Source organism: Haliotis asinina, chromosome 13 (genome assembly GCF_037392515.1).
Source record: "Haliotis asinina isolate JCU_RB_2024 chromosome 13, JCU_Hal_asi_v2, whole genome shotgun sequence".
Lineage (NCBI taxonomy): Eukaryota > Metazoa > Mollusca > Gastropoda > Lepetellida > Haliotidae > Haliotis > Haliotis asinina.
In genome coordinates, this window is record NC_090292.1 from 38,351,885 (window position 1) to 38,377,322 (window position 25,438).

General features: G+C 41.0%; 1 protein-coding gene and 1 long non-coding RNA gene across 2 annotated transcripts in view; one reads left to right on the forward strand and one right to left on the reverse strand.

Moving 5' to 3' along the window:
* The window catches only part of LOC137260129 (glutamyl aminopeptidase-like), a 76,552-nt gene that overhangs the window by 11,939 nt on the left and 39,175 nt on the right, over positions 1–25,438 (forward strand). The gene's annotated exons all lie outside the window — the stretch shown is intronic.
* On the reverse strand, positions 13,771–14,186 carry LOC137260130 (uncharacterized). The gene is made up of 2 exons (XR_010954733.1): positions 14,100–14,186; positions 13,771–13,878 (listed from the first exon to the last, which is right to left on the reverse strand). It is a non-coding gene; the product is annotated as an uncharacterized lncRNA (long non-coding RNA).

Genomic DNA, 25,438 nt, shown 5'->3' on the forward strand with positions numbered 1-25,438 from the left:
TGTTACATTTTTCTATTATGCGCTGGATATTTCAGAAGACGTTGCACATTAGTTATAATGATGACGTGCCTTAGACTATCGGTGGCAATCTATGCGTACTTATTCCCTTATATTTATACACACAACTACACTGACAATCTTTGCCTTTTGTAATTCCGTACGGCTTTACGCCTCATTCAACACTTTTCCACCCGAGTCAAGTCCACTTTTGAACGATCACGAAAATACAAATCGCAAACGAGAGTTATATCTGATCCAACCCAGCCTCATGAAGACCAAAACTGTCGGAGGGCGTGTCATAACGAGAATTTCATACCAGAAACTTCTCCCGCTTCCTCTGCCTGTGTATGTGCGCGCATGTGTAATTAGATCAAGGTCCACGTTCCCCAAACGTAACTTACACACACATGATAACACTGTAGTAACACTGTGTCAGTGTCATGAATGTGCATTGACGTGCATTTCTACTATCTAACGTCTTGCATAACCAAACATTTCTCAATGTAATAACTGCATTTCATAATCCGAACATTTAAAAGGATACATTAAGTACTACGTAGGAGACAGTATGTCCTATGTAGAATGTCGTGACATCAAACAATGTTTTCATCATGGCCCTGCTACGCTTCCTTAGATTTTTGTGCCAATGTTTCCGACAGTTGCACGTACATTATGTGGTAAACATTTTCATGTATCATTTTCATTTGTCGTGGCAAACGTTTACAAACACATTTTAGGACGCCTTTGCTTTCAAAACACAGCAACCACGATATGACTAGCGGGATTCAAACATAGGAATAGTCTTAATAGCGATTTCCGTCAAAATAAATAGAAATGAACGGCTGAAAACGCCTAACAGTGTTCTTTTCTATTGTTGAAGAGTACTTGAATGTTCCGTGGACTGAGAAGACTGTGCAGACTAACAGTGGCATGTCGATTCCTATATCTCGCTGTTATACTGGATAACGTACTATGTTCTTCAAGTCCATACCCTGCTCTAAGCATTGCAGCGGTGTGCTTGGCAGAAGAGTAATATACAGACAGACAGATTTTCTTCAGTGAGTTACATTGTCTTTAAGAGACAATTTAGATTTATAATAGTGATATCCCAACACTTTTCGTGTCCAGGTAGGTAGTATACAAATACATTTCTTCTACTCCCATAAACACTACTGACATTTTAAGCAGGGCAGGAATCTGTTATACATTAGAAACATTCTTATACTCGACAGAAATCTGCTATGTACTAGGGACATTCTAATAGACTACAAGAATCTGTTATACACTAGAGGCATTTTATACACTACAGGAATCTGCTGTACACTAAAAACATTTTATACCCCAGAGAAATTTGCTGTATACTAGACTACAAATGATGCAACTATACTTGTCGTAAGAGTCGACAACGCGATTGCGCTGTCAGGGTCGTTGACTCGGTTGGTACATGTCATGGGTTCCCTGTTGCGCAGATCGATGCTCATGTTGTTGATCAATGGATTGTCTGCTCCAGGTTCGATTATATACAGACCGTCGTGCCATAGCTGGAATATTGCTGACTCCGGCGTCAAACTAAACTCACTCACTCAGTATTTTCTAGTGCCAATTTTCTATTCCTGTTGTACACCATACACATTGCTATACACTACAGAAACCTGTAATACAATAGATACATTGTAATTCACTTCATTAATTTTCTAAAAGCAAGTGACATTGTTATGTACTTCAGGAATCTGCTATACACTAGATGCATTGTTGTACACCGGAGACATCGTTATACACTACTGGAATCTCGTATACACTAGAGACATTGTTTTACACTACAGAAATCTGTCATACACTAGAGACATTGTTTTACACTACAGGTATATGTTATACACTAGAGACATTGTTTCACACTACAGGTATATGTTATACACTAGAGACATTGTTTTACACTACAGGTATCTGTTATACACTAGAGACATTGTTTTACACTACAGGTATCTGTTATACACTAGAGACATTGTTTTACACTACAGGTATATGTTATACACTAGAGACATTGTTTTACACTACAGGTATATGTTATACACTAGAGACATTGTTTTACACTACAGGTATCTGTTATACCCTAGAGACATTGTTTTACACTACAGGTATATGTTATACACTAGAGACATTGTTTTACACTACAGGTATCTGTTATACACTAGAGACATTGTTTTACACTACAGGCATATGTTATACACTAGAGACATTGTTTTACACTACAGGTATCTGTTATACGCTAACCTCATCATCACCACCTTGTCATCACACACGCGCCATCACAACCAGACCTACACCTACGAGAGTCGCTGCTCTCAGCCTAATCTACTCTTTGTCAAATGATACCTTTAACTGTCACAGCAATACAGTTTATGGTTGATTGCCATTTTGAGAAAGACCTGAAGTTTCTGACAGAAATATGTCACATAAGCCAAATGTACGAACCATGTAAGGCATCAAATAAAGTCTGAATACATACAACTCATGGACGTGCTGAATTAATAAAGGTTCTTATCACTTTAATACTTATAACAAAATAACAACACCTGCAATCACATGAAGCGATCCTGAGAGTTGAAGTCATCATCAAATGTACAGGTTTCACTATTTTTCCCGACACCCCCTGAGAATGCACGTAATCGTACGTATTATGTTTGTACATTTATCTACGCAACCGTAGACCTTGCGCTCCGGGAGGTGGAACAGTAACGCTTGCGATAGGAAACTATCAGTGGATAATTTCAAACCGAATTCTTCCCGCAATGCTTCAGCCATCACCAGTGTCATTTTAAGCACGCTCTTACGATAAAACGAAGATTTATGACTACATCATCCCGCGCAAGAAAGACATAACTTAAGGCACATTTCGTCCCTTCAAGCTCCTTCTAACGGTTGTGCATTACAAGGGCCTGGTTAGACGATGGGAGCGGCAGTGATGGGGACTATAACATGCAGCTATACACATGTTGGCTGTCGTTTATAGAATGATTATCGTTATCAGACTGAATAATTGGACGATAAATCTGTAGAAGTGGGGTCGGTAAGCGATAAGATGTACGACCAGTCTGTAATAACACAATGCTTTCTAGGACTTAAGCTCCATGTAGTTTGGGCAGCGAACTAACAATGCCCAGATTAGTACTGTCTACACGGATAAATGTAAGGAGGCAGACATTAAGCACAACTGGTAATAGTCATGACACACATTCGGACATAACGAGACACGAACTCAAGCAAACCGCATGGACACCTTCATGAGACACGACTGGGCAGAGACGACAAGACAGTAAGACACATTTAGACATATACATGCACGACCGGACAGAGGGGACAAGACACAGATATTAGACACATTTGGACGTATGCATGAGGCACATACGGAGATAGGCACCACCTGCCACAGTGTGGAAAGACAGAAATGACAGAATGTCCCGTGCCCACCCAGAATGGGTAGTTTGTATTGAACGCACGTTGTGGCTGGATGTGATATGGTGACGTGACTGACTGAGAGGGATGTAGAGCTGAGTACCAGCACTATAACAAACAGGATAGCTGAATACTTGCTCTTCCCTGTGTCGAGTTACTTTATATGAAGAAACTTTATAGCTCGAGGAGACAGGCCCAGAAAAATAATTGATTGTTGCCGTGGAAACCATGTAGTTACCGCTCATTAATTTAGTTAATAATTTCTCGTGCATTAGCGGACTATATATTGGATCCTGAAGACATGGCAGTAAAAGTTGCGTATCGGAAATCAGTAGCCAGGCGTTAAGTGCTGGATATAAGTCTGTTGGAAGCTTATGTAGGAGGTAGTCAGGTGGCAGGCAATGGAGCATACATATCACAGCCTGGCAGTACTTCTTGCTACATTGCAAAAGAAGTTGCGGTTATTTTGGAGTGAAGGGGTAATTTCAGACAGATAGTAAGTAATGGAAAATATTATACATTCTGTCGGCTGTGATCACATTCTCTGGTCAGACTATTCAAGGTGGTGTCTTCGCGTAATGGGATTCAATCCCTAAAACGAACACAGAAAACCTGAAAGTAAAACTAAACGGCATTCCTATTAAATGGACTTCCTCTGTTAATTGTGGCGTTGAGATCTTCTTAGTTCATTGGCCTTCCACCATACCGTTGATTAACATTTTGAACGATCTTCTAAAGCCACAGACACAAAGTCATGTTAATGGTTTGAAAATGATCTTTACTTTTTCACATTTGATTTTCGGCAAATAAATGTTAGTCAAACACAATATATATATATATAATACTAGTTATACTAGTTGTAAATAAGCTCTTGCCACGACGATGGCGATGTTTTAAGATGACGTAAAGTAACAGAGACCATGTTGTAAGGTGACGTTGTGAAGTAACAGAGACCATGTTGTAAGGTGACGTTGTGAAGTAACAGAGACCATGCTGTAAGGTGACGTTGTGAAGTAACGGAGAACATGTTGTAAGGTGACGTTGTGAAGTATCCGAGACCATGTTGTAAGGTGACGTTGTGAAGTAACAGAGACTATGCTGTAAGGTGACGTTGTGAAGTAACCGAGACCATGTTGTAAACTGACTTTGTGAAGTATCAGAGACTATGTTGTAAGGTGACGTTGTGAAGTAACTGAGACCATGTTGTAAGGTGACGTTGTGAAGTAACAGAGACCATGTTGTGAACTGACTTTGTGAAGTAACAGAGACCATGTTGTGAGATGACGTTGTGAAGTAACTGAGACCATGTTGTAAGGTGACGTTGTGAAGTAACAGAGACCATGTTGTGAAGTGACGTTGTGAAGTAACAGAGACCATGTTGTGAAGTGACGTTGTGAAGTATCCGAGGCTATGTTGTAAGGTGACGTTGTGAAGTATCTGAGACCATGTTGTACGGTGACGTTGTGAAGTATCTGAGACCATGTTGTAAGGTGACGTTGTGAAGTAACCGAGACCATGTTGTGAAGTGACGTTGTGAAGTAACAGAGACCATGTTGTGAAGTGACGTTGTGAAGTAACCGAGACCATGTTGTGAAGTGACGTTGTGAAGTAACAGAGACCATGTTGTGAAGTGACGTTGTGAAGTATCCGAGACTATGTTGTAAGGTGACGTTGTGAAGTAACCGAGACCATGTTGTAAACTGACTTTGTGAAGTAACGGAGACCATGTTGTAAGGTGACGTTGTGAATTCATGCTACTCTCAAAGCTAATAAACTGTTGATGTCACTAATAAGTCCGAATCAGACTGAAAACTTATTAGTTGGCTACTGTATTACACATTATTGTTCTTGTCACCTTATGCCCTTGCACAGTATTGTAGACCACAAGTCCAGAGAGAAATGATTGATTTGGGCAACTTGTGTGAAGCACGTGTCATGCTGTTAACGCTCAGCGATGACATGTTGCACCGTTACCATGTAGCGCTATCTGGTTGCCTGGAGATACTAGGCTCTACCAGCATCTCCAGATACGTCATGTACATCGCATCTAGTGCATTCACTTATTTATCCGACATGCCTAGGCATTTCCCGTTTACTCCTTTATTAAACGGGTACTATGACAGCAGCCCTGGGTCGCAATGGATACCGACTGTTGGCTGGGACTGAAGCTACTGTTGCGTCAACCCATGGACACAGAACACAGGCTTCATAACGCCATATCCCAGCACCTATACCCTACCGCCAGAGCCAATTGAGCCATAGTGAATTATTGTGCTAGTTATTCGCGACCACAAGGCTAATATTGTTAGTGACCCGGAAAATGGGTCTACCACCTCGCGTGCATGTCAGGCTGTGATACGATTACGGCCAACAAGACACGCAACACAACGTGAAAAATAATAGTATCGTTCAAAGATTGTGCTTATCTTCCCTTGTCACGGCCGCGTGTAATATTTCCCTTGCTATTAATCAATATTAGTTGAGGAAATGTAAATATTACGTTAGGAAAGCGTGTATCTAGCTTTAGATGACATGAAATAAACCGTGTATGATTTACGAGTATTGGTGAGCAGCGAGCAATGTTGAGCGTCATACCGTGCAGTGGACCTTAATAGCGCAGATCTTCTCACAAACATTGATGCTTAATACTCATTTTGTGGAAATCATAAACTTGGATTACCATTTATTTTTCTCCTTCAAGCGTAAAATTTGACGTCAAGAAAGCTTAATGAGGATGACAGAGTGAACCGAAAATTCATTTCCTATGACGGGGAGTCCACGTTTGGTCGACTCTAAAACTTAATATCTGTCAGGTTTTTGATTCTTGCCATGTTGGCAAATGGTGTTGGGAATGACTGATATAACATTGATTGGGGCTACGCAAAAGTAATATGAAAGGAAATAGCCTTACCTGTTTTTGTGATTTCGTTTATAACAAGGATCTGACAGAATTAGTAGATTCATCATATTAGAGCCATTGTGTGTTGTAGTGCGCCAGAAGCATCATCACTCATCCCCACGTACAATAACCGTAGTTACAGTCCCCAGCAGATGCTGAACCGTCTGTACCTGAGCCTCACTCACTCACTCACTCACTAGATGGACTGAATGTAGGTGTGAACCTCACCCACTCAGAGATCACTTAACTGTATGTAGACGTGAGTCTCACTCACTCGGAGATTACAGAACTGTATAAGCTCACCTTGTATCTAAAGTCGCAGAAATACAGAGATTAGTGCAAGGTGTACTCCTGAGCTACATAGGCTGGTACACTGTAAGTGCTTGAACCACGTTAATACTGAAATATGTTTACTGTGTGCAACTTGCTAGATACAGGCCATGATACATGTCTTCATACACTCGGTAAACACTCCCAGTTACGGCGGTAGGCGATTTAACCCTACAACCTCAACTTCCCAAGGTTTTTTTGTCATCAGTCATTTACGTAGGGCAAAGGTCCACTGTTTCTGCTTGGATGTAGTTGACTCGTGTCTTCTTGTAGTTGAGTCTGAGTGTTGATAGATGTCCTTGAACTCCGATCTCAAGCAAAGAGACTTTTGGGGTAGAACAGTGACTGTTGCCTCTTTATTAACACTGATGTCAATTGTCGGTTTGAAGGTCAGAGAATTCACAGAGCGGTTAACCTGGCATGCTAACTGATGAACATACCCTTGATTCAACTTCATTATCTATAGAATATACAGGGATGGCATGAACACAAACGACGTTAAAGGTACGAGACATATAGATTACAGTTATGTACCAGCACAGTCATGATGCGGTATTATTCTGAATGCTTACCGTTTACTGCCATACAAGATGTGTTAGCTTACTTAGTGACGAAAGTGGAGGTGTGAAGCCTGTGGCTGGACTGCTGGATTATTGCTAAAGACGGCTTGAAACGACAGTTATATAGGTTGACACTTCATTCCAACCATGATCCTTCATTCAAAACAAGGTGACCAGCGAAACACCAAATTCATCATGTTCCAATTTTTCAGTACAACTCTGCACTCAATGTGCGATTGAAATACGCTACCTGATGGATGGTGGAGAGGTGGTACGAGTCACCGTAGTTTCCCGGAGTCAGCTGTAGTGTCGCCTGCTAGACAGTGTGTGGATGTAGGACAACTGCTGCTTGTCAGGCTGATTGGGCCCGCCTTATTCAAACTATTGCTGTCAAGCCATTCTTGACCTTTTGTGTGGATGTATACACAAGCTATGCCTATGGTGTGTTTTCACGGCACCAAGTTGCAAAAGTGATGTATGTCTTCAGTATCGGAAGTTTGTCTTCAGCACCCCACACATTTTTTCTTCAGTATCCCACGTTTGGCTTCAGCATCCCACATGCTTGGCGTCAGTATAAAAAAAGCTTGTCTTCAGTGTCCAGTGCTTGGCGTCAGTATAAAAAAAATGCTTGTCTTCAGTATCCAGTGCTTGGCGTCAGTATCAAAAATGCCTCTCTTCAGTATCCAGTGCTTGACGTCAGTATCCCCCATTTGTCTTCAGTGTCCGGAGCTTGTCTTCCGTTTCCTGTGTTTCTTAATTTCCAGCATACCCCAATGGTCCTCACCATTCCATGCCCGTGTCTGCTCGCTGTATCCCATGATTGCCATCTGTTTCTCATGCCTGTCCACGGTGTTTCCTTCATACCTGATGACATCAATGTGTGACCTAATTGCATCTAATACTACTTTCAGTAAGCAAAAGTATGTCTTTAGATATCATCACACTGAACAGCGGGAATCAAGCGACATTTAGCGGAAATACTTAATGATCTGGATCATCAGAAGGTATATTATCTCTCTAAATAACAAGGTCGATATCAAAGCGTCGTGTGGAATGATTTCTAGCAGGACATGTTCATCGTGGGCACACTGTTTGCACACTTTACAGGACGGGCGTGGATTCTGTACGCGGTTACATCAGTCTTTACACTACGCTCTGCTCCCTATTCCAAACACCCAAGATTTCATTTCACTAAGCAATTTCGACTTCATCGGTGAAACCAAATGAATACACTGTCTGTGTCAGATAAGCGCAGACTTACCCGCGATATACCCATGTGTACACCCAATACTGGTCCTCTGATCAAGTCATAACTAAAGGTTTACCTTAATTTAAACACCCACCGCCTCAAAAGAGCGAGTGTTACACCGTACGGAGGACAGACAGAATGATTTTCTTCACAATGTGGCAATGCTGTCGAGCTGAACATCTAAAAAGAACTTTGTTTTAACAATTATTTTGCACCGTGTTTAAAAAGAATAAGAAGAAAATGATCGATAATGTGGTGCTGACAATTGTTGAGAGAGAGAGAGACACACACACACACAGAGAGACATGTCGAATGCCAAGCTGCTTCGTTAGCAGTGAAGCTTCGGGAATACGTATTCGAACCGAATCTTAACATGTCTTCCATCGCATGCAGGAGTTTAATTAGGATATTGTAATTAGTTATGTACTTGTGTACGGTGCACGGGACGTGGAAGATTAACAATGTTTGATCACAAAGACGTGGCCTAAATTTTAGCTCCAAGGGGAGGCCACATCATCGATCGACGTGGACACATATGATTCATATATCATACTCCAGTCATTGCCATTCAACCCTCGGTATCTACGCTTCTAATTAGGGACCAGTGTCATAATTAAACATGGCTGGAGCAAATCCCCAGAGGAGGTGGACACACACTAGGTCCCTCTCCGCAGCGTTAGACGTGATCAAGTTATTACGAAAGCTTCTAGTGATTGCATGACTGATACGGCGTTGCTGTCAATGTGTGATTGTGTCCTTGTCACGCATTGAGATGTTTGAATGATCTGTGTAGTGTGTGTCTGTCTGACAGTCTATGTCACTTATTGTGATGGTTGGTTGTTCTGTGTAGTGTGTGTCTGTCTGACAGTCCATGTCACTTATTGTGATGGTTGGTTGTTCTGTGTAGTGTGTATCTGTCTGACAGTCCATGTCACTTATTGTGATGGTTGGTTGTTCTGTGTAGTGTGTGTCTGTCTGACAGTCCATGTCACTTATTGTGATGTGTGGTTGTTCTGTGTAGTGTGTGTCTGTCTGACAGTCTATGTCACTTATTGATATGTTTGGTTGTTCTGTGTAGTGTGTATCTGTCTGACAGTCCATGTCACTTATTGGAATGGTTGGCTGTTCTGTGTAGTGTGTGTCTGTCTGAAAGTCCATGTCACTTATTCTGATGTGTGGTTGTTCTGTGTAGTGTGTGTGTGTGTGTGTGTGTGTGTGTGTGTGTGTGTGTGTGTGTGTGTGTGACAGTCCATGTCACTTATGGGAATGGTTGGCTGATCTGAGTAGTGTCTATATGTTTGACACTTCATGTCTCTCATCGGAATGGTTGGTTGATGTGTAGTGTCTGATGAATGTAGACAGCTTCTCATATCATCATTAGCATGTAAAATTAGCACTAACTGTGCAGGACTTTCTCTTTTTCAACGCGTCGTCTAATTTTAAAGTTTACCATGACGAATAACACATTTAAAGGGTGTTCGTGTGGATGGCATGTAGTAGTACAGTAACAGATTTAAAGATAATGTCCCATATCCTTTTTACACCAGGGTAGAATAACATGTTTGTGAATGTAACATGGCATTTATGAAGAGTGAAAACAAACACTTGTCTCAATCTAGTGTTTCATGGGAACAATAGAGACATTGAATTGTGTAGCATGACAGTGGAGTTTTGTTCTGGTACATCATCTTTTAATTTACTTAATATACCATAGATAGAAAAACCTTCGTCTGTACACCGATTAAACACCCACGAGATAGACTATTACATGTATTTCATGCATCACGGGAAAGGAGGTGATCAAGACGTGAGGAGGATGCAACATATGTCAAACAGAACAAAATTACCATACACACTATACTTTAGCAATCCTTGCATAAATGTCTCGTTTCATAAATCGCTTGTTTTTAAATTTCCCAAACAACATAGGAACCAAATTGCTGTTTACTTAGTTTCTGATATATTGGTCTGATTTTATCCTTCACGCCACGAATCAAGTATCAAGTTAAAGAAGTCAGTTAGGATAATACTCGACAAGGGTGTCGTTTGCTTTCTGTTTGCCACACTCAGCTCAGCTAACACATGACACTGCAGTATTATAGTGACGAACACCACAGTGTGGCAGATCTATCACAAGCCTTCTCCAGTTGTTGTTTTTCAAAAGTAGTCAACAGCTTGATATTTGCCCGTGGCGTCGCCTTGCAACAACACACCAGCATCACCTTCTCCAATTTCTTTTGCCCATTTAGATCTTTTCCTGGAAATCCGATGATGTCGAACTCGAAAACAAATTTTGTTTAGGATTCTAAATGCCACGTGACATTAGAGTACCAAAGGTTGTAACTTTGGTCTTAGATCCAACGCTTTATAAAGACTTATCTTAACCTACCATTCTGAAGTTTACTTAAACAGTGAGCGACAACATAACTATCTGATCCACCGAGTTGCATCAGACAAATATTACTTAATTATCGCATGTTAAACATGTAATGACTGGTAGCACTTACATTAAGGAAACTTTCAAAAACCTTTGTCAGAGAGAGGCTATCGTTACGTGGCTCATCGATTGTTTTCCCGCAGTGTACATCTATAACTGCTATCTGTTGTTTGGGAGGGTTATCCACAATGTACATCTATAACTACTATCTGTGTTTGGGAGGGTTATCCACAATGTACATCTATAACTACTATCTGTGTTTGGGAGGGTTATCCACAATGTACATCTATAACTACTATCTGTGTTTGGGAGGGTTATCCACAATGTACATCTATAACTACTATCTGTGTTTGGGAGGGTTATCCACAATGTACATCTATAACTACTATCTGTGTTTGGGAGGGTTATCCACAATGTACATCTATAACTACTATCTGTGTTTGGGAGGGTTATCCACAATGTACATCTATAAGTACTATCTGTGTTTGGGAGGGTAATCCACAATGTACATCTATAACTGCTATCTGTTGTTTGGGAGGGTTATCCACAATGTACATCTATAACTACTATCTGTGTTTGGGAGGTTTATCCACAATGTACATCTATAACTACTATCTGTGTTTTGGAGGGTTATCCACAATGTACATCTATAACTACTATCTGTGTTTGGGAGGTTTATCCACAATGTACATCTATAACTGCTGTGTTTGGGAGATTTGCCCACAATGTACATCTATAACTACTATCTGTGTTTGGGAGGGTTTTCCACAATGTACATCTATAACTACTATCTGTGTTTGGGAGGTTTATCCACAATGTACATCTATAACTACTATCTGTGTTTTGGAGGTTTATCCACAATGTACATCTATAACTACTATCTGTGTTTGGGAGGGTTATCCACAATGTACAACTATAACTACTATCTGTGTTTGGGAGGGTTATCCACAATGTACATCTATAACTACTATCTGTGTTTGGGAGGGTTATCCACAATGTACATCTATAACTACTATCTCTGTTTGGGAGGGTTATCCACAATGTACATCTATAACTACTATCTGTGTTTGGGAGGGTTATGCACAATGTACATCTATAACTGCTATCTGTGTTTGGGAGGGTTATCCACAATGTACATCTATAACTACTATCTGTGTTTGGGAGATTTGCCCACAATGTACATCTATAACTACTATCTGTGTTTGGGAGGGTTATCCACAATGTACATCTATAACTACTATCTGTGTTTGGGAGGTTTATCCACAATGTACATCTATAACTACTATCTGTGTTTGGGAGGGTTATCCACAATGTACATCTATAAGTACTATCTGTGTTTGGGAGGGTTATCCACAATGTACATCTATAACTACTATCTGTGTTTGGGAGGGTTATCCACAATGTACATCTATAACTACTATCTGTGTTTGGGAGGGTTATCCACAATGTACATCTATAACTACTATCTGTGTTTGGGAGGGTTATCCACAATGTACATATATAACTACTATCTGTGTTTGGGAGGGTTATCCACAATGTACATCTATAACTACTATCTGTGTTTGGGAGGGTTATCCACAATGTACATCTATAACTGCTATCTGTGTTTTGGAGGGTTATCCACAATGTACATCTATAACTACTATCTGTGTTTGGGAGGGTTATCCACAATGTACATATATAACTACTATCTGCGTTTGGGAGGGTTATCCACAATGTACATCTATAACTGCTATCTGTGTTTGGGAGGGTTATCCACAATGTACATCTATAACTACTATCTGTGTTTGGGAGGGTAATCCACAATGTACATCTATAACTACTATCTGTGTTTGGGAGGGTTATCCACAATGTACATCTATAACTACTATCTGTGTTTGGGAGGGTTATGCACAATGTACATCTATAACTGCTATCTGTGTTTGGGAGGGTTATCCACAATGTACATCTATAACTACTATCTGTGTTTGGGAGGGTTATCCACAATGTACATCTATAACTACTATCTGTGTTTGGGAGGTTTATCCACAATGTACATCTATAACTACCATCCGTGTTTGGGAGTGTTATGCACAATGTACATCTATAACTACTATCTGTGTTTGGGAGGGTTATCCACAATGTACATCTATAACTACTATCTGTGTTTGGGAGGGTAATCCACAATGTACATCTATAACTACTATCTGTGTTTGGGAGGATTATCCACAATGTACATCTATAACTACTATCTGTGTTTGGGAGGGTTATGCACAATGTACATCTATAACTGCTATCTGTGTTTGGGAGGGTTATCCACAATGTACATCTATAACTACTATCTGTGTTTGGGAGGGTTATCCACAATGTACATCTATAACTACTATCTGTGTTTGGGAGGTTTATCCACAATGTACATCTATAACTACCATCCGTGTTTGGGAGGGTTATGCACAATGTACATCTATAACTACTATCTGTGTTTGGGAGGGTTATCCACAATGTACATCTATAACTACCATCCGTGTTTGGGAGGGTTAACCTGCAGTGTACATCTATATACCACGTGGGTTGATTATCGGGTTAATATGTGGGGTTATTAGTATTTGTGACCGACCTTGCCAGGGACTGATTATCAGATAACCGACGTACTCGAGAGGTTGGTTATCATATAATCCCCTAGGGCGCTTTTCTCAACAACTCTCGGTTCGATACCGGGAACATGGCTCGGCTTCGACTCACCTTGTTCCCGGTATCGCGCCTCGAGAAGAACTTTTCCCTTGTCAGATCGGGTCTGATAACGCTATGCCTGTACGACGATGGTTTTGTTGGAAACATCTTTTAATAAATAAATAAGTTCAAAACCATTCAAGCAAGTTTATTTTTTACAGTATCTGCACATTGCAGTTAGTAAACTGGAACCCTCGAGACGTTTCCCTTTCCCCATTTTCTTCAGGTTCACTTGAATCATCTGAAATATGAAATTATAGGTATTTAGAGTTATCAGTATCACACATATTTTACTTAAATCTAAAATAAATTATAGACTTAGGGGGTGGTAGAAAGTCACGAGCAATGGAATGAGAGGTCGGTTGGCATCAGACCAATAATTTCAAATTCGATTATCAACGGGAATGTTCCTGGAAAGGTTTTGTTTGAAATTTTGATTCCGCTGGGACAAAGAAAACATACCAGATGTCTCCTCAGAAGATGCCTATTCTGGAGCTGAAGTCTTTGGTTCGGCTCTACATAGCACTTACTCGGGTTTTGGCTTCTTACTGGTGAGGATACTGCTGACCATTTTCATTTGTTCCTCATTAACTCTCTTTTACGTCCGCACACCTGCAACAGTTGTATAATAGACAACGGTCCATGTACTATTCAGATAACTTGACCAAATCATCCTATCGTGCTGTCAGCTCAATTTCCCAAACCAATCTAAGGTTATTAGCATTAATCAGAAGAAAAAGGCAGTGTTACTAGGTAGAGGACATCAATACATTATAAACTAATCAATTAGATCACGTCATTGTCTGAATTAACTTTGTATGAATACGACTATCCATATCCTAATATTTCCAAAAATAAAGCCGCGAAGACGGTCATGAGACTGAGTGCGAGTACAGGGAGTGGTGAAGTGAGTGTTGTTTTACGCCGCTTTTAGCAATATTCAAGCAATGTTCCAGGGGAACACTAGAAATGGGCTTCACATATTGTTCCATGGGCTTCACACATTGCACTTGTATTAAACATTCCCGAGAGAAAATAAGAAAAAGTCGGCTTCGCCTCATCTTATTCCCGGTATCCAACCTGGAGAAAAACATTTGCCTTGTCATACCGTGTTTCACAACCCTATGCTTCCACGTCAATGTTTTTGTATTTCAATTATTTTCAATAAATACGGTACCATTAATACCACCCCGCACCCTACCCCGACGCCCAGAAAAAAAGAACAAAAACACACGTGAAACATTTAATTTCATTATAACATCTTTTCATTGCAGTTAATGATCATTAAGCATAATTGAGTATGTAGTTGACCGCATGGTATATGCGAAATAACAACCTGTAGCTCGTTTTCGCATTGATAACCACCTCTCGTTTATCACAGTGAACCACTCGCTTGGCAGTTATTATTTCACCCGTAACTACCATCACTGGTGGGGAGGTTATCTGACAGTGTACATCTGTAACTACCATCACTGGTGGGGAGGGTTATCTGACAGTGTACATCTATAACTACTATCCGCGTTTGGGGAAGTTTTATAACATATTTCCGCAATCATTACACTTCAGACGTTAAATGAAGCAAATGTCCCTCACGTTTACTCAAAGGGTACAGGTAGGTCGGATCTTGACGGCGGACAAGAACTCATAAGGTTATCAGCGGCTTAGCCTCAGTCCAAGTCGGCACCGAATGATTGGTGCATGGACATACAACAATACGTATATTTAGGAACATTAGACTGGTGGACAGTACATACTGGGATTACTGCTATAGTCTAGAGAGTATGATTTAAACCAACAACCCTTGCTACAGAAACACGTGTGCCTCTTTAGGAGTGTCGCCTCAGGGCCCCGTTTCACAAAGCTTTCCTAAGCTTAAATTCACGCAGCTTCTCTCGTAGCATTCTTACCTCTTATGCCGTAACATAGGAGGTACGAATGCTACGAGAAATGTTACGAGATCTTAGGCTTAGGAGAGCTTTGTGAAACGGGGACCAATACAGCACGAATCTGATACTGTGGGCATCACGTGGGCATTGTCTTTCAGATTCTGGTGTCATGGTGAAAGCGTATTTATTAGTAGACTAACGCTTAGTTTTTGAATGCATGGGGGATAATATATGAGTGCATTTCATACTATGTTTGCGACGTGAGTTCTTAAATGTTGCTATTTCCCGATCGAGATCGATTCATATACCGATATTTAGGCACGATTGTCGTAAACATAGCATGATATGAGCACGAATATAATATTCTAGCTATTACCGAAGTCAAACTGAGGAAAATAAACCCAAATCTACTTTCAAACATAGGCTGGTTACCCGGCATGGTCGCATGTACAACACATCGTCATGGGAAAAAAAACCCAAAACATGATGTCATTGTATTGTTCATGACGTCACGTCATCATGACAAAGTGCCCTAGAGCGTCGTATGAAAACTGTGAACCCCAATATTTTCGGTCTCGTAGGCAATGAAAATAGTTTTGGTTTAAACAATTAAATACATTTAACCTGAAAAGGATTCCTTGGGAGAGCAGAGGTTCTGAACGTGAGGAGTGACGGAGTAAATAGTGGAAGTAATGGTGCAGGTTTTCGAGAGAACCTGAGAAAATCTAGACCTCCTTCATTTAGGGCTTTAGGAGTGAAGGCTGGACTAGGCTATAGGAAAATAATGTGGTTCAGTGACCATGAAAATAACTTAGTACCTGCATAGCACTCTCGTTTTCATCGATTCTTGTCATTGACCATGTTACTATTTAAGAACAGGCAAGTATTGTTTTTTTCCAATACCCCTCTGCTATCATTAAACTCTTCCCCGTCTACTCTAGCAAGCAAAGCATCTATCCCCACTCACTCCAGTCAACAATCACTCTTTCCTCATTCAGTCTAGCCAACAGTCACTTTCCTCATTCACTCCAGCCAACAATCACTCTTTTCCCAATCACTCCAGCCAACAATCATTCTTTCCTCATTCACTCCAGCCAACAATCACTCTTTCCTCATTCACTTCAGCCAACAGTCACTCTTTCCTCATTCACTCCAGCCAACAATCACTCTTTCCTCACTCACTCCAGCCAACAATCATTCTTTCCTCATTCACTCCAGCCAACAATCACTCTTTCCCCATTCACTCCAGCCAACAATCACTCTTTTCCTCATTCACTCCAACCAACAATCACTCTTTTCCCATTCACTCCAGCCAATAATCACTCTTTTCCTCACTCACTCCAGCCAACAATCACTCTTTTCCCAATCACTCCAGCCAACAATCACTCTTTCCTCATTCACTCCAGCCAACAATCACTCTTTCCTCATTCACTCCAGTCAACAATCACTCTTTTCCTCATTCACCCCAGCCAACAATCACTCTTTCCCCAATCACTCCAGCCAACAGTCACTCTTTTCCCATTCACTCCAGCCAACAATCACTCTTTTCCCAATCACTCCAGTCAACAATCACTCTTTTCCCATTCACTCCAGCCAATAATCACTCTTTTCCTCACTCACTGCAGCCAACAATCACTCTTTTCCCAATCACTCCAGCCAACAATCACTCTTTCCTCATTCACTCCAGCCAACAATCACTCTTTCCTCATTCACTCCAGCCAACAATCACTCTTTCCTCATTCACTCCAGTCAACAATCACTCTTTTCCTCATTCACCCCAGCCAACAATCACTCCTTCCCCATTCACTCCAGCCAACAGTCACTCTTTTCCCATTCACTCCAGCCAACAATCACTCTTTTCCCAATCACTCCAGCCAACAATCACTCTTTTCCCAATCACTCCAGCCAACAATCACTCTTTTCCCATTCACTCCAGCCAACAATTACTCTTTCCTCACTCACTCCAGCCAACAATCACTCTTTTCCCAATCACTCCAGCCAACAATCACTCTTTTCCCAATCACTCCAGCCAACAATCACTCTTTTCCCAATCACTCCAGTCAACAGTCACTCTTTTCCCAATCACTCCAGCCAACAGTCACTCTTTTCCCAATCACTCCAGCCAACAATCACTCTTTTCCCAATCACTCCAGTCAACAATCACTCTTTTCCCATTTACTCCAGCCAACAATTACTCTTTCCTCATTCACTCCAGCCAACAATCACTCTTTCTCTTTTCTCATTCATTCCAGCCAACAATCACTCATTGGCCATTCTTTCCAGCCAAGAATGACGCTCTCGTCATTCACAGTATGACAGTACTTGCCTCACAGTCAAGGAAGTTAACCTCATAAATTGTCATTCGGACAACATCGGACACTCGTGTTCCAACAACTTGGTAATCCGCGGCGTTTATTGATATTGTGTGGTCCCTTATACCTGCTCACACTGTCGTGTCTGTGTGCTGTTCATACATGGTGTGAAATTTCATTGTGAATTTATTTGCGTTTATCTGCAACAACACTTTCATTGTAAACGTAACCTGCGGTATTTCTTTATTCAAATCATGAGCACCCTTATTTTTTGTCGGTGGTATTTAGCTTCCCTGAAATACCGTTTTGAGACTCATAATATACATTTTTGGGGTTACTTAATTTCCTCGCATAATTGCTTTCTTCGCCTTCATTCCAGTTAAAGTCATCACCCATAATTGGCTGTCTTAAGCTCCGGAAAGCATTGCCATCAAGCGCAGTCATTATTTCTAGTGGAGCGGAGACACGCCACCCTCATTGTTTCCAGGGTTCTGTCAGACAACAACGTAACCTGCGACCAACATTTAACTGTCGTGTAATCAGAAGTGACATGATAACTAGCTGAGTAACAGGTGATGTTTGCGCTATACTGTTGGCTACTTAACACACTTCTTATTAAGTACCCTCATCTATTGTTCTTTTCTTCGAATGTCCTGAGACAGTATGTGGGTTTTGCTATTTTACTTTTTCACATACATTTTTTCCTGTATGTTTCAGAATTTTTAAGGTTAATTTAGATGAAAGTTTCAAAATTAGAATCACTTCCGGTCATTTTGCATCGAAACACGTACTATATATAGCAAACATGAACACATAATTCAATAATTTGCAGTCTTCAGGGTCTTCATGAAAATAATACAGCATCTCCGTAATGTGGATATACTTTATCTTAAATTTTTGGGTTTTTTCTATTTAAAGCCAGAATGCCACAAACATCTAAAGGTGCATGGGAGATGAACAATTTACGGTGTCAACTTTGTTGTCACGAACAAGACCTTTCATAGTATAGTCTTACTCCTTCATCTGGTGAGAAGTACATTTACAGAACCGAGTCGCTGCATCAGTAATGTTGTGTTCCTCATAAGAGAAGCGGGTATCCTAATAGTTTTGTGTGTGCTTCCATGGTTGTGATGTGTATGTCATCATGATATTTAATGAGTTGACAAATATGGCATATCGTGACATACAGACAATACGGTTCAAACAGCACTAGCAAAGATTAGTTGTACAGGCCAACCTTCCAGAATAAAGCACTCGGTCATTCAATATCTTGAGTACCCTACTCGCGCGTCCGAGACATAAGGTGCACCTTTTTCTCACGCTCCTTATCAAGGAATCTGTTACGTATAATAGTGTTAATCAAATGCCTATCATCTGGGACTGTTGTGGCTCTGGGGCCACCTGGTCGATGTACATATTTCACAGACCTAATGGCTTTAAATCTCTGAAAGTGGACAACAACATGCCGCTGGGTGTCAAAACAATTCCTTTTAGCTGCGATTTCTAACTACCTGCGATTTTAAAACTACCAGGGAGAAAGCGTCAGTGCATGCGTATTGTCCTCCACTTTCCATGCATACATAGGCTTTCAACGTGATAATTATTGAGATTGAATGGCAGTTGAATTTCTCACTTGACAATTTCAGTAAAAATGTGTGGTTTGGGACGGAATGTATCGGACGTTGAAGAACGTGATAATGACATTGCAGTGGTTAGCTATTTTGTCAAGAGAGTTTGTAAAACTTTCAATTTCAAATGAAAAAGACGATTTTAACACATTTAAGAACTAGTGTTACCAACAGATTGGTCCTTCTCTAATGACACCATGTATATCTACAAAGAAAAGATATGATGTCCCGTATATTTGTTTACAAATGATTACACCATTATTCTACAGGGCCGACACGAATGGCCGACACAATTTGACAGCGGAATGATTCAGTATATATTAGAGATTATTCAAATTGTCCCATTGACGCTGTCTTCAAGATAGTTCCACTTTTCACTTCTGGAGGTAATGTTTGTGATTCAACAAATGTTTGTGATTAGAGTCAGCGTTAACAAAATCGTCCTTATAATTAATATGGAGCAGATACGATATAAAGCTGACGTGTCGTTTACATTTTGCGCGGTCTTAACATAGGAACCTAGACTATTTGGCATTTATGCTGAAAAATAAACTGATTTCTTTCAGTGACACAGTGAAGTTTGTGCGGTGAACAAAGGAGATACTCCTACAGATATAAGACTTAGCGAACGCTTGTGGTGTAGAAACTACGTTCCCGTTAAGTTCTCACAATATATGCATCGGTTCAATATAGATGCTAACACCGTTATCAAACAAGTGAGTGACTTGAATGACGTTGTTAGTATCGCAGAGCAATATGTAGTGGTGTTAGTATATTAGAGCCCCGTGTGATGGTGTTGGTATTGTAGAGCCCTGTGTGATGGTGTTGGTATATTACCACCTTATGTAGTGGTGTTAGTGTATTAGAGGCCCGTGTGATGGTGTTGGTATATTACCACCTTATGTAGTGGTGTTAGTATATTAGAGCCCTGTGGCAAGGTGTCGGTACTGTAGAGCCCTGTGTGATGGTGTTGGCATACTAGAGGCCCGTGGAGTGGTGAATGCGTTTCTGCGATAACAGGTATTAGTATACTAGTATTAGAGCCCGTGTGATGGTGTTAGCATACTAGAGCCCTGTGTGATGGTGTTAGTGTTGTAGATCCCCGTGTGATGGTGTTGGTATATTAGAGGCCCATGTGATGGTGTTATTATTGTAGAGACCTGTGTGATGGTCTTACTATTGTAGAGTCCTATGTGATGGTGCTAGTATATTAGAGCTTTGTGTGACGGGCTTAGTACTGTAGAGACCTGTGTGATGGTGTTAGTATTGTAGAGACCTGTGTGATGGTGTTAGTATTGTAGAGACCTGTGTGATGGTGTTAGTATTGTAGAGACCTGTGTGATGGTCTTACTATTGTAGAGACCTGTGTGATGGTGTTAGTGTTGTAGAGACCTGTGTGGTGTTTTTAGTTGTAGTATATGAGAGCTTTGTGTGACGGGGTTAGTATTGTAGAGACCTGTGTGATGGTTCTAGTATTGTAGAGACCTGCATGATTGTGTCGATGTTCTTGAGACCTGTGTGATGGTGTTAGTATTGTAGAAGTCTGTGTGATGGTGCTAGTATTTTAGAGACCTGTGTGATGGTGTTAGTATTGTAGAGACCTGTGTGATAGTGTTAGTATTGTAGAGACCTGTGTGATGGTGTTAGTATTGTAGAGACCTGTGTGATGATGTTAGTATTGTAGAAATCTGTGTGATGGTGTTAGTATTGTAGAGACCTGTGTGGTGTTTTTAGTTGTAACCTCGTTAGTTGGAAAGCATCAAAAGCGATGTCGCAAGGAGATGGATGTGAGTTGTCACTGTCAGCTACGCCGATAAATAACGGTGACAAACGTCTCATTTAACCTCCAATAGTGAAAGAAAGTGTTGCCGTCAGCTGACAGTGCAGAAGAGAAATCTCTTCTCTTGTGTGTCTTAGCCTAGGGCTAGGTTTGTTCCTGTTAACAAGCAGCGTTTTTTTCTGAGAGCAGGCGTCTTGTTCTTTTCTCTTTCCGCAATCAAACAACACCATTCTAGTCAGAATACTAACGCCCGGGATATAAATGTATATTTTACATATATCCTATAATAAATAATACAAGTAAGAAATGCTTTTGAAGTATGTATTTTCTATGACTATATCCGCCCATGAAATATTCCATCCAGAACAAACATCTCTGAGTGATGCCTTCAACAGGTGCCTCACATTTAAACTTTTACTGTCTATTTCAGTTCCAGCAGGTGTATGTAATTAACGTCTCGCCAGAGTTGCATTTTATTTGTGCCAAAAACGTGTATCTGGGGATACCTGTTATGCAATGAAACCAAAATACATTTCAGTGACATCATGACAGCTACGGAGTATGCAAGTGGTCATACTGATACATTCTCTGGTCTGAGGATGTGTGTACTAGGAGGGTTGCCATGTGTTATCACTTTAGATACAACAGAAAATGTACACATTATTTTACCTCGGCTCCCCACCATGTCATTGTGATTGTACTCATCTGGGCGCGCTCGTCTGCATTACTTGTAGCAACCTACGGCGGGATAGCTTGATTGTGTATGGTTTAATATCAACCTCGACTGAATACCACAGATAATTCATAAACACCGGAAATAAATGGGTTTTTTTAATCTTCAGTTACATCCATTGGTAACGTATTTAAAATGTAATTTGATAACAATTGCGTAAGTAGATAAAATCAGCTATCTTGTTTCACGAAACCATTTATTCCCCCTACTCAGACCACGAGACGACGTCGGGATGCTTGTACCAAAAACTGCGGAATATATTCGTCTTATTACATGAAAGGTAACGAACAAGACGAACAGATTCTATTTCCTATTCATTTGCAACTGGAGCTAAAATGCTTTAACTTGAGCAGTCTTGACAGAGACGCATTTATTTTATCATCGAAGGAATGTTTCAGAAGCCACTTTGTGGTTGACGACTGAACATAACACAAGAACACGGCGGACAGATACTGCACATGTACTCTAGCTCCATAGTTGGAAATGTGCCACCTGTAAGCGATGTTCTTTGTACGGCCGTGGCTCCATGGTTGCAAATGTGCCACCTGTAAGCGATGTTCATTATACGGCCGTGGCTCCATAGTTGGAAATGTGCCACCTGTAAGCGATTTTCCTTGTAGGACCGTGGCTCCACGGCTGGAAAGAAGCAACCTGTAAACCATGTTCCTTGGATGGGAGCCAGTTTCTATGAGTTAACGTTAGAGGCAGCTACACGAGAGACACATAAAAAGGGGAATTATGTTTACGGTCCATATTCGCGTGGCATGTAGTACCGTCGATGGGCATATGTTTACAAACAACTAACTAACTTTCAGAAAGTCAAACTTTCCTATGTTCCTTGGACGTCGTGTTTATGTATTTATCCAGCTTAGACGTGTTCATTGTCTGACGACTTTTTAAATTGAACAAAACACATAAATGTTCCGATCCCGTGAAAACATGAATGTCCCGAGCATATTTATAGTACAAGCACAAAAACACGTCCACAAACGACAAAGTGTTTCTGAAGCCTTCAAGGGACTAACTAACCTATTAGGAGGATTGAGAAAATGTTTTCAGGCAACCAAAGTCTACATTTGAACATTCCTTGATGTCAGAGAAAAGGAAATACGTTCAAATCTGTCCACCAACAGTATGCTAGCCGTTCTCTGTGGGGCCTTGAGTCTATTGACTATTTCTGGCACCGTCGGGATAAATAAAACATTCTCTCATGTGACAGCTGTTTTCAAAAGAAAGAACAATCGGAAAATTCTGTAGAGGGCAATTTGCAAATTGCATAGGAAAATCGGTGTTAAATGGAATAAGGCAGATATTCTCCATATAAGAACTGGTCGATGCTGTCTGCCAGTCATTGTGAGGATATCTGCAGAAGTAAACGTACCGTTTCTTGTCACAACCAAGTGTGTGACAATCGCTTCTATTCATTCCTTGTTCCTACCCAATGAGTAACACAACATCTTTCCATTTCTTGTAACGCCCCGGAGCCTGTCATCTACCAATACTTTGACACCGTCACTGAAAGATTCCGTTACTAACCCGGTGTTTCCGCTACCATCTAACCACAGAAGTCCCTGGTTCTTTCATCAACCTAGTCGTTGTCATAATCCATTGAATGTCTCTTTATACCGTAATCTATTCATGTCTTGTAACCACTCTCAAACCTCAAACAATAATCGCAAATATGATATAAAAATATCTGACATCACCCCATATTTTATAATCTGCTGTCATCAATGCATGTAACGACCACGTGACACCAGTATGTAAGCATACTTTGTATGGCTCTACTATATACCCATGGCACGTCACCACATAATCTACCCTTGAAACGACGTAACACGTGACATAGTATAATGTTGCTTATCTATCCATAGTTTGTAGATATATGTTAGGTAACACTATCATTCACTCATCCTTTGTAGAAAACCGTTGGGTCCAACTGTCATCTATACATCCTTTGTGTAGTGCCGTTGGGTCACACTGTCTTTTACCCATCCTTTGTATAGAGAAGTTGGTTAACACTGTCACCTACTCATCCCCTGTTATGAAAACGAAGGGTTATCTATCTGTCCCTTTTACGGAAACGTTGATTGTGCTGTTAACTTCCCATCCTTTGCATTGATCCTAAAATTGTCATACCCGTACGGTTTTGGTTTGATGTCAGCACATGTTTTTGGAATCCGAGCGTTACTAGTCCGTTCCGCTACTGACGGTAGATTGCATTGATAAAGGCTGCTTATGAGACGTACTTCGTTACCTTTGACTAATCGCGGTGTCGTCACTCGCACAGGCGGACTGGTACGGTCTCACGGTAGGGTTCCTGCAGCACCAGGCGACCACAGACGGGTTGCCCGTCGCGGCTTTACACAGATTACCCACACAACAGTAACTGTAAACCTGTTATAGGAGCCAATTACCGACTGCCTCTGCCACATGATGACATTTCTGTTGCTTTTATCTCCCAAACGTTATCATTGTATCTAGGCCAAAACTAGTGGTCCCTTAAATGATGCAGTCAATTGACTAGTGTTTAACTATGTCAGTTTTCCGTCCGACAAGGCTCAAGTACAAACCTCTAGATGTTAACGTCTGAAACGAGAATGTGATGAGCGACATCGAGGTAGAGGACACTTTGGACTGTAGGATAGGCTCTGGGTGGCGTTTAAGGCTGTGTGGTGTGTCAGTGTGGTGCATGTCAGTGTGGTGTATGGCTGCGTGTTGTGGTGTATGGTAGTGTGGTGTATGGCTGCGTGGTGTATGGTAGTGTGGTGTATGGATGTGTAGTGTATGTCAGTGTTGTGTATGGCTGTGTGGTGTATTTCAGTGTGGTGTATGGCTGTGTGGTGTATGGTAGTTTGGTGTATGGATGTGTAGTGTATGTCAGTGTTTTGTATGGCTGTGTGGTGTATGTAGTGTTGTGTATGGCTGTGTGGTGTATGGCAATGTGGGGTATGGCTGTGTGGTGTATGGTAGTGTGGTGTATGGATGTGTAGTGTATGTCAGTGTGGTGCATGGCTGTGTGGTGTGGTGTATGTCAGTGTGGTGCATGGCTGTGTGGTGTACAGTTTTATGGTGAATGGAAGTGTGATGTATGGCAGTGTGGTGTATGGTAGTGTGGTGATTGGCTGTGTGGTGTATGGCTGTTTGGTTTACAGTTGTATGATGTATGGCTGTGTGGTGTATGGCTGTGTGGTGTATGCATGCGTGGAGTATAGCAGCGTGGTGTATGTAGTGTGGTGTATGTCAGTGTGGTGTATAGCTGTGTGATGTATTTCTGTGTGATGTATGGCAGTGTGGTGTGTAGCTGTGTACTGTATGACTGTGTTGTGTATTGGAAGCGTGATGCATGGCAATGTGCTGTATGGTAGTTTGATCTATGGCTGTGTGATGTATAGCAGCGTGGTGTATGGTAGTGTGGTGTATGCCAGTGTGGTGGATGGCAGTGTGGTGTATGGCAATTTG